Source organism: Triticum dicoccoides, chromosome 3B, assembly GCF_002162155.2.
Source record: "Triticum dicoccoides isolate Atlit2015 ecotype Zavitan chromosome 3B, WEW_v2.0, whole genome shotgun sequence".
Lineage (NCBI taxonomy): Eukaryota > Viridiplantae > Streptophyta > Magnoliopsida > Poales > Poaceae > Triticum > Triticum dicoccoides.
The window spans coordinates 11,249,087-11,261,095 of record NC_041385.1 but is presented as its reverse complement, the minus strand read 5'-3'; the positions used below and the strand labels follow the sequence as shown (position 1 = coordinate 11,261,095).

Below are 12,009 nucleotides of genomic sequence, written 5' to 3'. Positions count from 1 at the left end.
AAGAAAATGACCGAACCGAACCCCTCGTATCATCACTATATGTTTGGACTGTCCGCAAACCCTCGTATTATGCTCAAAGTAGGGAGGATATGAGAGCCCGCGGACACGTCTGGTCAGTTCGCCATGTAGGACGCGGCCACCCTGGACCACCTTTTTTCTTTTCTCTCTCTCTCACTCGCTCTCTTCATATATCCCAATCACATGCAAGTCACCCGACATATAAGGGAGAAAGTGAGGAGCATGGCTGCATGCACGGATAAATAGAGGCTCAAAATTAACACGCCCGGATGCGACTGGGCGCGTCCGCGAGCGTTTAGGGGCAGATTTGCTAAGTCCTGCTCCCGCATATCCCAAGAAGTCAGTGAATTAGTTCACCTCTGGTCGTGAAATTAACACTGAATTTATACTACTCCTATCGATTCATATTACTTGTCGCTTAAAAGTGACATGTAATATGGATCAGAGAGGGTAATACTATTGCCCTCAAACCCGCCCTCCTTACGTCTGTATATGTGAGGATTGACATGAACAAATTGTAGAAGAGACAAAGTGTTTTCCCTCCTTAAAAAAATTGACGAGAGAATGAAAGAAGAGTCAAACATATGTACGGTTAAATACACTCTACACGGGAATGGAAGACATCAAGAGACACAGTTCTTTAAAGAAATCAGGGTCTGGCATCGCATTCTTCTTCCTTCGTGGCGGCGCCGGCACGGTTGGACTGCTAGGAGCCTTCGGATCTGAGCCGGGCAGGGCCTGCAGCTTATGGGGAACATTGGGTGGCGAAGTGTTGGCATCTGGTTGTGGAGGTGTAGGTTGCAGTAGTGCCGGAGCCTGTGCTCGGTACATGAGTGGTTGTTGATCTGGTGCGTGGCCTACTCGTGCGTGGATCCAGCATGGCACGATTCCTCGAGCATTGGTCGGTTATCATAGGAGGGTTCTGTGAGGCGCTGCCCTCCTCTTCCTCCATTGACGGCGACGTGCCGTCGAGGCCGTCAGAATTCTACCACTAATCTAACACGATATATTGAAAGCACGAACAAGGTAAATAAGGCAACTCAACAACGGATGTACTCATAGTTTGAGGAGGCAGTACTAGTTAATCATACCCACCGGTTGAGACAAACCCTAGCACTCGGGAGGGTTACTAAGGTTATCCTCCATGCTACTCCGGGGCAGCAACGCCGTTGATGCACCAGCATCGACACCAGTGCACAGGAAGCTCGTACCAGCGCCACTGGGTTCCCCCACAACCATCGGTGTTGCCATGTTCGAGGCCACGAATTCCATTTGGCAGCCAAGGTCCCTTCCAAGACAAGAGCCACAACCAACAGCAGGCTCAGCCGATGCATCGAGACAGTCAAACTCTGTCGTGAATGAGCAGATGGACGAAGGATCAGCCGTTACCGGTGACGAGTCTCCTAGTAGCAGTGCTGCCATGGGCACCATGGCCGACGCGGCCAACCGTGAGAACAGAGAAGGGGTTGGAGCCTCTTGATCTTGACAATGACGAGTATGTTGGACAGCTGGAGCTGCTTAGGTTTTGATCAACCAGTCATATGATTTTCTGGGCTGTGGCTTTGTGCTGTTCACGTACCTATGCGTTGTTAATTAGGTATTGAAAACTATATATGATGGTTGTAATCAACAACACGTGTATAAGAAAAAAAAAGGATTAGGTATCTGTGTCCTTCATTTGAGAATACTATGAATATGAAATTATTTGTACTGAAAACATGTTAACGATGGCAATGATTATTGATACAATGAGCATGTATGTGTGTATCTTGTTTTCCATGTGGATTATGAACGACGGCATTACTGAAAACATGTTGAAAGAGTGAAGACTCAATGAGACAATTTGTTCGTTTGCTGGTAACGTAGCATGTTCAAACCATGAAGTGAAGTAGAAACTGCTTAGCATAGCCAACTCTTTCACGGTAGCTCGAGCTTTTATGGCTAATTTGCTAGTAGCTTCTAATGTGAACGGGTAGGTTGTACAATTTATATTGATTGATGACATACATATTGAATGCACGCTCCAAAGTTCACTTGTCTTTATAGTACTTCCCCTTTATATATACTGCTCACTCTTCACCAGAGTAGATATCACCCTACATTCTTTCACTTTATTTTAACTTGTCCGGTAGCACCTTCCCCTAAGAAACCTGGTTTGATATCACATAGCTTAGCATATAATGTAGGGCAAATCACATAAAACAAAAGGAAACTGATTTTGAGAGGGGAGAACCGAAGAGTTGGAAAAATGTGGGAACATGAGGCTTCAGGTATGTGCGTAGAGCAATTGTTCTTACCGGTACTAAATGGACTTAAGCTAGAAGTCACGGCTTCATCTAAGACAGGAACATATGTTGAAATCACTTTAGTTCCTAGAAATACTAGGCGACTATCATTCAGTACCACTGGTGACAGTCGCCTAGTAGCACAATGGGCGGCACTGCCAATGAAGAGAATGGAGAAGGGTTTGGAGCCGTCTGATTTCGAAGAGGGCGAGAGATGTTGGATTTCATATGTTTTTCCACAGCCATTCATACCATTTTCTGTGTTGTTCCTGTGTGCGGTTCACATAACCCACACTTGTATACGCTGCTTGTAGTTAGTATCAAGTCTATTTACATAGGGAAAGGAGGAATTGTGATTATGAGTTATCTGTTTGCTTTTCACTGGACAAATAGTTTATGAAATTCGTTTTTTATTTTGTACACGTATCCGAAATCCCTAATACCAAGAACACCCTAATGAACACAACTGTTTGTGATACCAATGATTAGTGATAAAAGTAGGCATAACTGTGTGTGTCTTGTCTTCCGTGTGGATCCTGTAAACATGTGGATTCTGTGTGTTTATTGTGTGCGTTCGGTTCACATATCAAATTATCTACACATTGTTAATTAGGTATTGGAAATAGTATACCATGGTTGTAATTAACAGCACATGTGTAAGAAAAAGGGATTATATATGCTTCACTTGATGATACTATGGAGTATATAATTTTTTTTAACCTGTATGTAATATTCCAAATATTGAGAAGGTCATACTAACATAGCCGTTTGTGATAGTAATGATTAGTGATAAAATGAGCATATTTCTGTGCGTGCCTTGTTTTTCATGTGGATTCTGAACAACGGCATGTTCAAAACATGTTGAGAGAAGGAAGGCTCGAGGATGTATAAACCGTGAAGTTAAGTAGAAGCTGCTTAGTGTAGCCAACTTTTTCATTGTAGCTCAAGCTTTTACGGCGAATTGGCTAATGGCTTTCAAAGTGAACCGGTAGGTGTGTACAATTTATATTAGTTGACGACATACATATTGCAACTCTAGGCATTGGATGTGGAAACCATATACAAGCGCCAACTCTCACTTGCGTTAATAATACTTCCCTCTTATATATACTACTCCAACTTCACCAGAGTAGGTAGCAACTTACATGGATTCACTTTGTTTTAACTTGTTGGGTATTGCCTTCTCCTAACTTGTTGGGTAGTACCTAGCTCAGCATATTATGTAGCGGCAATCAAATAAACAAAGAGATTGCAAGGGGAGATTAGAAGAGTTGAAAAAACACGTGGGAACAGGAGGCTTCAGGAGCATGTTTAGAGCAACGTCTCTGGTTTATCCATAATGAAGTTGAGCTACAAGCTGGGGCTTCATCACAGAGAGAAGCATATGCTGAAATTACTTTAGTTATAACATGACTGAAAGTAGGCTCAGTATTGTCTTTCATGTGGATTCCGGAAGTCGAGACAAAAAGCCGTAAACCTAAAATTCCGTGACTCGCTGATGCTGTGTATCTGAAATTTCTTTTTTGTTTGCACATGTATCTGAAATCCCCAATACCGAGAAGATCTTAAATGACAAAGCTGTTTGTGATATCACTGATTAGAGTGACAAGCATATATTACCGTGTCTTGTTTTCCATGTGGATTCTCAAAGGACACAAACTGAAATCATGTTAAATGAGCGAATACTTGAGGAAGCAGAGCAGCTGAAGTAGAAATGCAGATATTTTCAGTTTTGTAAGTTCGTTGGTAACTCGCATCTGTTTAAACAATGGAGTGGAAGTAGAATTCACTTGGTGTAGCCAACCTTTTCTTCATGTCTACAATAGTCTGTTTAAATATCGTCGTGATATGATATTGCTGATACGGCTAACACCTTTGATGTCTACAGAGGTCAGATTGGTTAATCCCTAGCCAAAACAATGTATAAAAATGGTTTAATCTCTAGGCTCGCAGAGCAAAGGGAGAGGAGCTGATCTTGTTGCAAAAATGGTTCCTTTGGATGGCAAAAGGTGATAAAAAAATGTCAGAAGTGGGGTTTGAACCCACGCCCTCGTAAGAGGACCAGAACTTGAGTCTGGCGCCGTAGACCACTCGGCCATCCTGACTTAATTGTTTATTTCGTAGTATTAGATATATCTATAGTGTAACATCGCTTTTTCGTTTACAAGCTGTCCACGGATTGTCCCTAGCCAGAGCAAGCTCTATCACTACCATGGCCATCATCACTTGAAAAATTATGTTATTAATTTTCTCTTGTTAACAGAAAAGTAGATGTTTGTAAAGTTAACTGAAGCATTGGGTTCTCAGGCAGAGGTGTTGAAATCCTTGAGCGAGACCTGACATCATAAAAGGGAGAATCGGTTTTTGCAGTACAATCTATTGGAAGAGCATGCTCAACCGGCGCCATGGAATGGTTACAAATCATATTTGTGCATAATACCGACACATTATTCTGTTGTTTCAATTGATTGTTCTCACACGGGTCCTTGCCGTGAATGAGCAGACGGATGGTGGATCACCCGCCGTTGCCAGTGCCGAATCTCCTAGTAGCACGGTGGCCAACTGCGAGAATGAAGAAGGGTCCGGAGCTGTCTGATTTCTACAAGGGTTAGATTATTTTTTTTGAAAAGAAAGATTACCCCTGGCCTCTGCATCGATTGATGCATGCAACCATCTTTATTATTATTCAATAGAGTCTCACAACATGCATATATGGATTAACCCGAAGCCATCTATTTGGCGAACAAAGTCGCAACACCTACACCATTATAATGTGCCCGAACCACATGAATGCGCACTATCTAATCTGGTGGCCTCATGCAGCTTTCCTGCATCGGGCCGAGTGCATCACCCGGCCCGACCGACCAGCAGCGCGCACTGCATGTGCATGCTCTGGATGATCCGCCATCTTCCGCCGTCCCATCTTCATGAGCAATCAACGCATTCACCTTGCCAGGCCATACTGCCGTCGATGCCATCACAATGCCAGACAACGTCACCCTCCTAAATGTGTCCATCCACACGCGCCCGTCGCCGAAACTCCGCTACGCCACGCTGCCGAGACCCGCAGGGTGAGAGATGGTGGAGCTCCTATGGTTTTCAACAGCCATTCACACGATTTTCTGTGATATTGCTGTGTGCGGTTCACATAACCCGCACTTGTTATACGCTGGTTTTAATTAGCATCACGTTTATAGGAAAAGAAAAGGGTTTGTTATTATGAGTTGTCTATGCGCTTTTTGCTAGACAATACTCTGTATGTATGTGAAATTCCTTTTTTCATTTTGTACATGTATCCGAAATCCCTAATACCGACAAGACCCGAATGGCATGTTGAAAGAGTGAAGACTCTAGGAGCCACCACAACTGCTGAAATAGAAATGCAGATGACTACAGTTTTATAAATTGGCCAACCTTTTCGCTCAACATCGCGTTAGCTCTGTCTTTTAAGGCGAACTAGGTAGCTTTGAAGGTGAACTGGTTAGTGCGTAGCATTGGTAGGTGAACTGGTTGATGTGTAACACTGGTCACCTTCAAAGCTACGTAGTTTGCCCTTGTATATACTCCAACTCCACTAGAGTAGATATCATCTTACATGTGTTTTAACTTGTATGTCGGGTAGCGCGCCTTCCCCTGAAACAAAAGCTTGTTGGGTAGCACCTAGCTTAGTATATCATTTCAAAGGGAGAGCAGGAGAGTTGAAAATCATATGGGAACAGGAGGCGTCAGGAACATGGGTAGAGCAATTGGTCCTTGATGCTGAATGAAAGTTGCGGCATTATCTCAGATGGACGGGTCTAGAAGTGATCGACGGGTTAGTACTTCTACGGGAATGTCAGTAGGCTACTTCTTGTTTTCCATGTGGATTCTGGAGACCGAGGCCGAAAGCAGCAAATCTGTAATTGCTGGACTTGACGACACTATAAGAGAAAAAAAGAACATATTAGTTACTTGCAAAACATGCTTGGGAGTTGATTGCTACAGCAACATACTGGACAATTTGGCTCTCCCGCGACCAAAAGTATTTGGAAACATTACCGTCCTCACTATGATAGTGCCAAAGCAATGTATAGAAATGGTTAATCTCTAGGATCCCGTCATAATAGCTTTACAAATACGAGGGTTTTTGAGCCAAAATGAGTCCGAACAGGGAGCAAACGATTTAGCTAGAACAGTATTGGGAGCCCGCCACCGAAACGGCGAAACTTGGCTGGGCATATTAGAGGATATTCAGGCGGGTGGTGGTATGGATAATTTTATCCGGAATCTGCCTGGTGCCCGCCCTTCAACCCCATTGGATCAATTTGCCATTTACCCAATAATTGATCTAAATGTGGGCAACAATTATTTATCATTTATAAATCAAGTCTTGTACATGCTGCTCACTGTCGTTTTGGTCGTTTTCTGTTTTTTTTTGTTACGAAAAAGGGAGGTGGAAAGTCAGTGCCAAATGCATGGCAATCCTTGGTCGAGCTTATTTATGATTGTTGCAAAAATGGATTGAGGACTGATCAGACTTTCTCATTTGGAGAGTAAAAGGTGACTAAAGAATTGTCAGAAGTGGGGTTTAAAACCCACACCCTCATAAGAGGACCAGAACTTGAGTCTAGCGCCTTAAACCACTCGGCCATCCTGACTCTGTTTTTAATTGGAAGTATTGGCTACTTCACTATTCTCTAGCCAAGGCATGTTCTTGCACTACCAATCTACCATTGACATTATCATTTGAGTTTGATCGTGTTAATGTTTCTCACTTGTTTAGCAGATAAGAAGATACTTGTGAAGTTAACCGGAGCATCGATTAATTTTTTTTAGAAAAGGAGGACCCCCGGCCTCTACATCTGGACGATGCATGCAGCCACTTTATTAATTATTCACACAAGACCTTACAAAGTCATACAATAGTAAGAGTAAAGCCACCGTCTAGGCAACATGGGTCGCTACTCCTATCCAGTTGATGAAGGAATGCTGATAGTCTAGGTCTAATACCAAACAGACTTCGCAGCCAAACCTAACATCTAAGACCTAAAGTCCCAACCAGGACGCCTGCCGGGTATGGGGAACCCACCAGTCCGGCGCACTCCTCAACCAGGACGCCTGCCGGGTATGAGGCCGCCGCGGCCACCTGCCACCAATCCATCTTCAGTGCTATACTGTTGCATCTACCTTGCCCGGTCTAACTGCCATCGACGCCACCACGACACCAGACAACGCCACCATCCTGCGCTCGTCCACCATCGCACGCCCACCAGCGAGACCCCGATGATCCAATGCCACTGAGACCCGCCGATATCGGCGTGCCAGATGCCACGTCACTCCTCCGTTGCGAACACCACCTGCTACCACTGGTCCCATCCCCTTCACCTGCAGTTCCTCTAACCGAGCACCCAAACGCCCCAGGCGGCGCCTCCAAGAAGGGTACGACACATGCAGTGCCGCCACCACCCAATCTAAGGAGATTTTGGGTTTTCACCCGGGCATGCGGTCGGGGTAGAGGGCAGGGACCTTGACGGCGCCTGCAAGTAGGAGAACGGCGACCTTGGTCGTCACCATCGTCGGGATGAACGAGTCATCTAGAGTTTCCTCCGGTCCGATGTCACCTCTACCAGCCCCCGCGAATGCACCGGGGCCGACGACCGCGATCGTAAGCCACCAAGTGCAGGGGGAGAAGGCCTACAGCGCGGAGGAGATCCACCGGCAACTCACCACCCATGCGGTCAAGATGTCGTCCGTCAACCCCCCGCGAACGTCGTCAGCCGAGGACGCCGTCGCCATGCCTAACGAGGTCGCCGCCCCAGGTCCAGGTTCCTCCATGATGGCCGGAGTGGCGAGATCCACCACGAGCGACGAGATCCGGCACCACATGGCCGACGCCATCGCGCAAGCCCGCCGTCGACCGATCCCGCCGCCGCCGGGAGCCCGCACGATGCCGGGAGTCCCACACCCATGGATCTGGGCGCCCGTGCACCGCCGCGAGCTCGCCGCCTCCGGGATCCGCCACACCGCGGGAGGGCCGCACCCCGCGGATCAGGACGCCCGCGTCGCCCGCGGATTCGAGAGAGAGAGGAGAGATCTTCCGCCGCCGCCGTCGCACGCACGGGCTTTTCCCGGTGCCGATCATCGGCAGCGGCGGAGGGGGAGAAGGGCGCTGGAGGGAAACTAGGTGGCGGCGGCGGCTGAGCCCTCCCGAGCCGCCCGCGTGGGAGGCGACGCGAGAGTGAAACTTTAAACAGTTTTGCTAGAACTCATCTAGATGAGATACAATTTGGTCTCATTCACCTTTTATAGCTATTGGATGTGATGCTATAAGATGCGTGTATGCTGAGTTGGGTTATTTATGTTCTTGTTTTTAAAGTGAATGAGACCAAATTATATCTCATCTAGATGAGTTCTAGGTACTCCCAACTTTAAAAAGCATTGATTATCAGGCAGAGATGTTGAAATCGTTGAGTGAGACCTTACTTCATCAAACAAGGGAGAATCGGTTTTCTCAGTACAATTTGTTGGAAGAGCATGGTCAACCTGCACCATGGAGTGGTTAGAAATCAATATTTATGCATTATACTGGAACATTATTCTGTTTTTTGATTGATTATTCTCACCTCTGGTTCTATATCATCCTAATGACGCAACTGTTTGTGATATCAATGATTAGTGATAAAAAATAGGCATAACTGTATGCGACTTGTGTTCCATGTGGATCCTGAACACATGTTAGGGAAGACTTGAGGAGGCACCACAGCTGCTGAAACCCAAATGCAGATGATCTCAGTTTTGTAAGTTCGTTGAGCAGTTTTAACATGCTTCCTCTTACCTCCTCTTTTCACATGAGAGGTAAGAGGGAGCATGTTAAAATCAGCCAAGTTCGTTAGTAACTCATGCCTGTTCAAAGCAGCATAGCCAACTTTGTCACTCAAACATCACATTAGTTCTGGCTTTTAAGGCGAGCTACGTAGCTTTTGAAGGTGAACTGGTTGGTGCTTACATTGACCACATGAAAACAAATGCATGCCCTAGTTTCACTTGTCAGCGACCTACCCTATCTTCTTACCTGGACATGGCAATCTCTTTCGGCTTGTGCCTGCTCTGAAGCTATTGGGTATCGGTATGCCACCACGATCGATTTGGCTGTGAACCGGAAGGAAAGACTTGGCGGAGGGGGTCAAGTCTCACGTGCATATGTGCTACTGTTCTTATCTCCTCCAATTTTGACATCCATCTGAGCTCTCTCTCTCTCTCTCTCTCTCTCTCTCTTTCTCTCTCCCTCTCTGTGTGTGTGTGTGTGTGTGTGTGTTTTGTGTGTGTGTGTGTGTGTGTTTTGTGTGTGTGAACCAGTGTCTAATTAAGTGAACTCATAGCCGGTTTCTGACATTCTCTTCCTGCTGTCAACTGATTGTATTGATTTACTACTAGTGTACACTGTGTTAACAAATACCTATACACATTGGAGGTTAATTGTGAATTAGAGATAGATCACATTTTTCTAGAGAAAACATCTCCTTGTACCCCAAGTAGGCTCTCCAAGTTTGTACCACTATATACACCTTCAGGACTTCACGAGGGTCAGACCAATAAACACCTAATAATTTTCCACAGAGTGAGCCTGGTTAATCTCCTCTCATGCATCTATTTATAACACATAGCAAAGTGGAAACTTCTCACTGTACATAACCTTTGTGCCAATTTGAGCATTTGAGATGAAACGGTTGATGTATAGAAGTTATAACAATGTACCAATAGCCACTCATGCACATTCATCACATGAGAATACATAAATGTTCCACCAACCTTGTGGAATAATGAGTGACTTTCCCCTTATATATCACCATGTAGTCACTGTGTAGATGGCACAACCTATCCCTCCATTTTGTTTTAGTGTGATGATGGCACACAAACATTGCAAGGAACATATGAGAGAAGAACCAAAGATATGTAAGAACACACAGGAGTGGGAGGCGTCGGGAATAGAGACGAGCTGAGTATCGGTCTTGGAAGAAGTCGTCTTGGAACACATAGCATGATCAAAACCACAACGAGAGCGAGGTGACAGGTAGCACCTAGCTTAGTACATCATCTAGGGAAAATCACATAAACGGATGAAAAAAAATTGGGAGAGAAGAACCGAAGAGCGATAAGAACAAGTGGGAATAGTAGGCGAAAAGAACGCGGGCAGTGCTCAGATTTAATTCTTTTTTTATTCCGATAAAGCTCGTATTGCTTCTGTGGATGAGTGAAGTTGAGCTAGAAGTTGCGGCATCTTCTTAATGAGAGACGTATGTTCAAACTACTTTTGTTCTTGGAAGCAATCAACCTGTATTGGTTTTTTTTTCTGCTGCACTGGTTATTGTCTGTGTCTTGTTTTCCAAGTGGATTGTGAGGATGGCATGAAGAATTGATGCAGAGACAAGGGGTTTTCCCTTTTTACAGAAAATGATGAGAAGATGAGAGAAGAGTCAAACAAATGTGCGGTGAACTACACTGTAGACTGTACACGGGAACGGAAGACATCAAGAGACGCAGGGAGAGCCAGTTCTTTAGAGAAACCAGGGATAAGGTGGAGCTGCTTAACGCAAAGCAAAAGCAAGCCATTAACTCCAAGAGCCGATGTATGAAACAGGGTTCATGAGACGCCCAGACCCCAGCGACACCGGTAGCGCCCCAAGATGGCCGCCCTCACACATCTTCCTTCCTTCGGCGGTGCCGAGGTCACTCCATGGCGGCGCCACACTGAAGATTGTTAGACTGTATATACGTAGTCTTGTACATGCCTTGTATTGTACCTCTTGATACATCTATATAGTGAGATAGCCACACCCCGTTTTAGGGTGTCGAGCAGTCCTCCAAATTATTTGTTTTACATGGTATCAGATTAGGTTACGATGTCTTCCGCGGCCGCCGCCGCCGCCGCGCCGACCGCTGTCTCCGTTCCCGCCGCCGCCTCGACGCCGGCCCTTGCTCCTGCCTCACCGTTCCTCGCCTCGCAGCCTCTTGCGATGGCCTACGGTGCCTCCCCGTCGTCTTCATCTCCGGGCGATCGGGTCTCCAAGGCGATCGGGGTTGATCCCGCTGCGGGCGGCGTCGCTGGCCCTGTCCACGGCGGGCCGCCGCCGTCGTTGTCTTGTTCGGCGCCGCCGCCGCAACCCTACGACGCCCCGCCGCCGGGCTACGGCGCCCCGACGTCCTACCTCTACGGTGCGTCGCCGCTGCCATCTCACTCGGCGCCCCCGACGAACCACTACCCGGTGTCGCCCCTGCCCTACCCGCCGCCCCCGCCGACTTCTCACTCGGCCCCTAGTAAAACCTGGCACTGAATCCCTCAAAGGGTCTGCCGAGGTTACCAGAGAAGGCGTCTGCGGGCTCTCGATCCCCTCAGATGGGTGCCCCACACCAGGGACCCCGACCAAGGGTAGGAGCGAAGAGGGGATGACGGAGGCCGCCTGCCCGCACCCTCCTCCCACCCCAGTCGCCGGCTCAGACGGATGAGCCATCGGCGAGGGAGAGGCGGTCCTCCTGACCGTCGGGGAAGAGGGAGGAGACAGGGCCACCTGCCCCAGCCCCCCCCCCCCCAATGCAGCTGCTGCCGCGGTGGATACCGCCACTATCGGAGTAGCAGGAGCCGAGGCCGCCTGCCTCGGGCTCCCTCTCCCAGCACCGGCCAACCCCCTCGGGGCCGGCGTCACCGACGCCATCGGGATCGGGATGGGGA

General features: G+C 47.2%; 2 non-coding genes across 2 annotated transcripts; both read right to left on the bottom strand.

Moving 5' to 3' along the window:
- Positions 1-4,324: 4,324 nt before the first annotated feature.
- Positions 4,325-4,408, bottom strand: TRNAL-CAA. The gene has a single exon. It is a non-coding gene; the product is annotated as a tRNA-Leu (tRNA).
- Positions 4,409-6,855: 2,447 nt separating this feature from the next.
- On the bottom strand, positions 6,856-6,940 carry TRNAL-CAA. The gene has a single exon. It is a non-coding gene; the product is annotated as a tRNA-Leu (tRNA).
- Between the last annotated feature and the right edge of the window lie 5,069 nt (positions 6,941-12,009).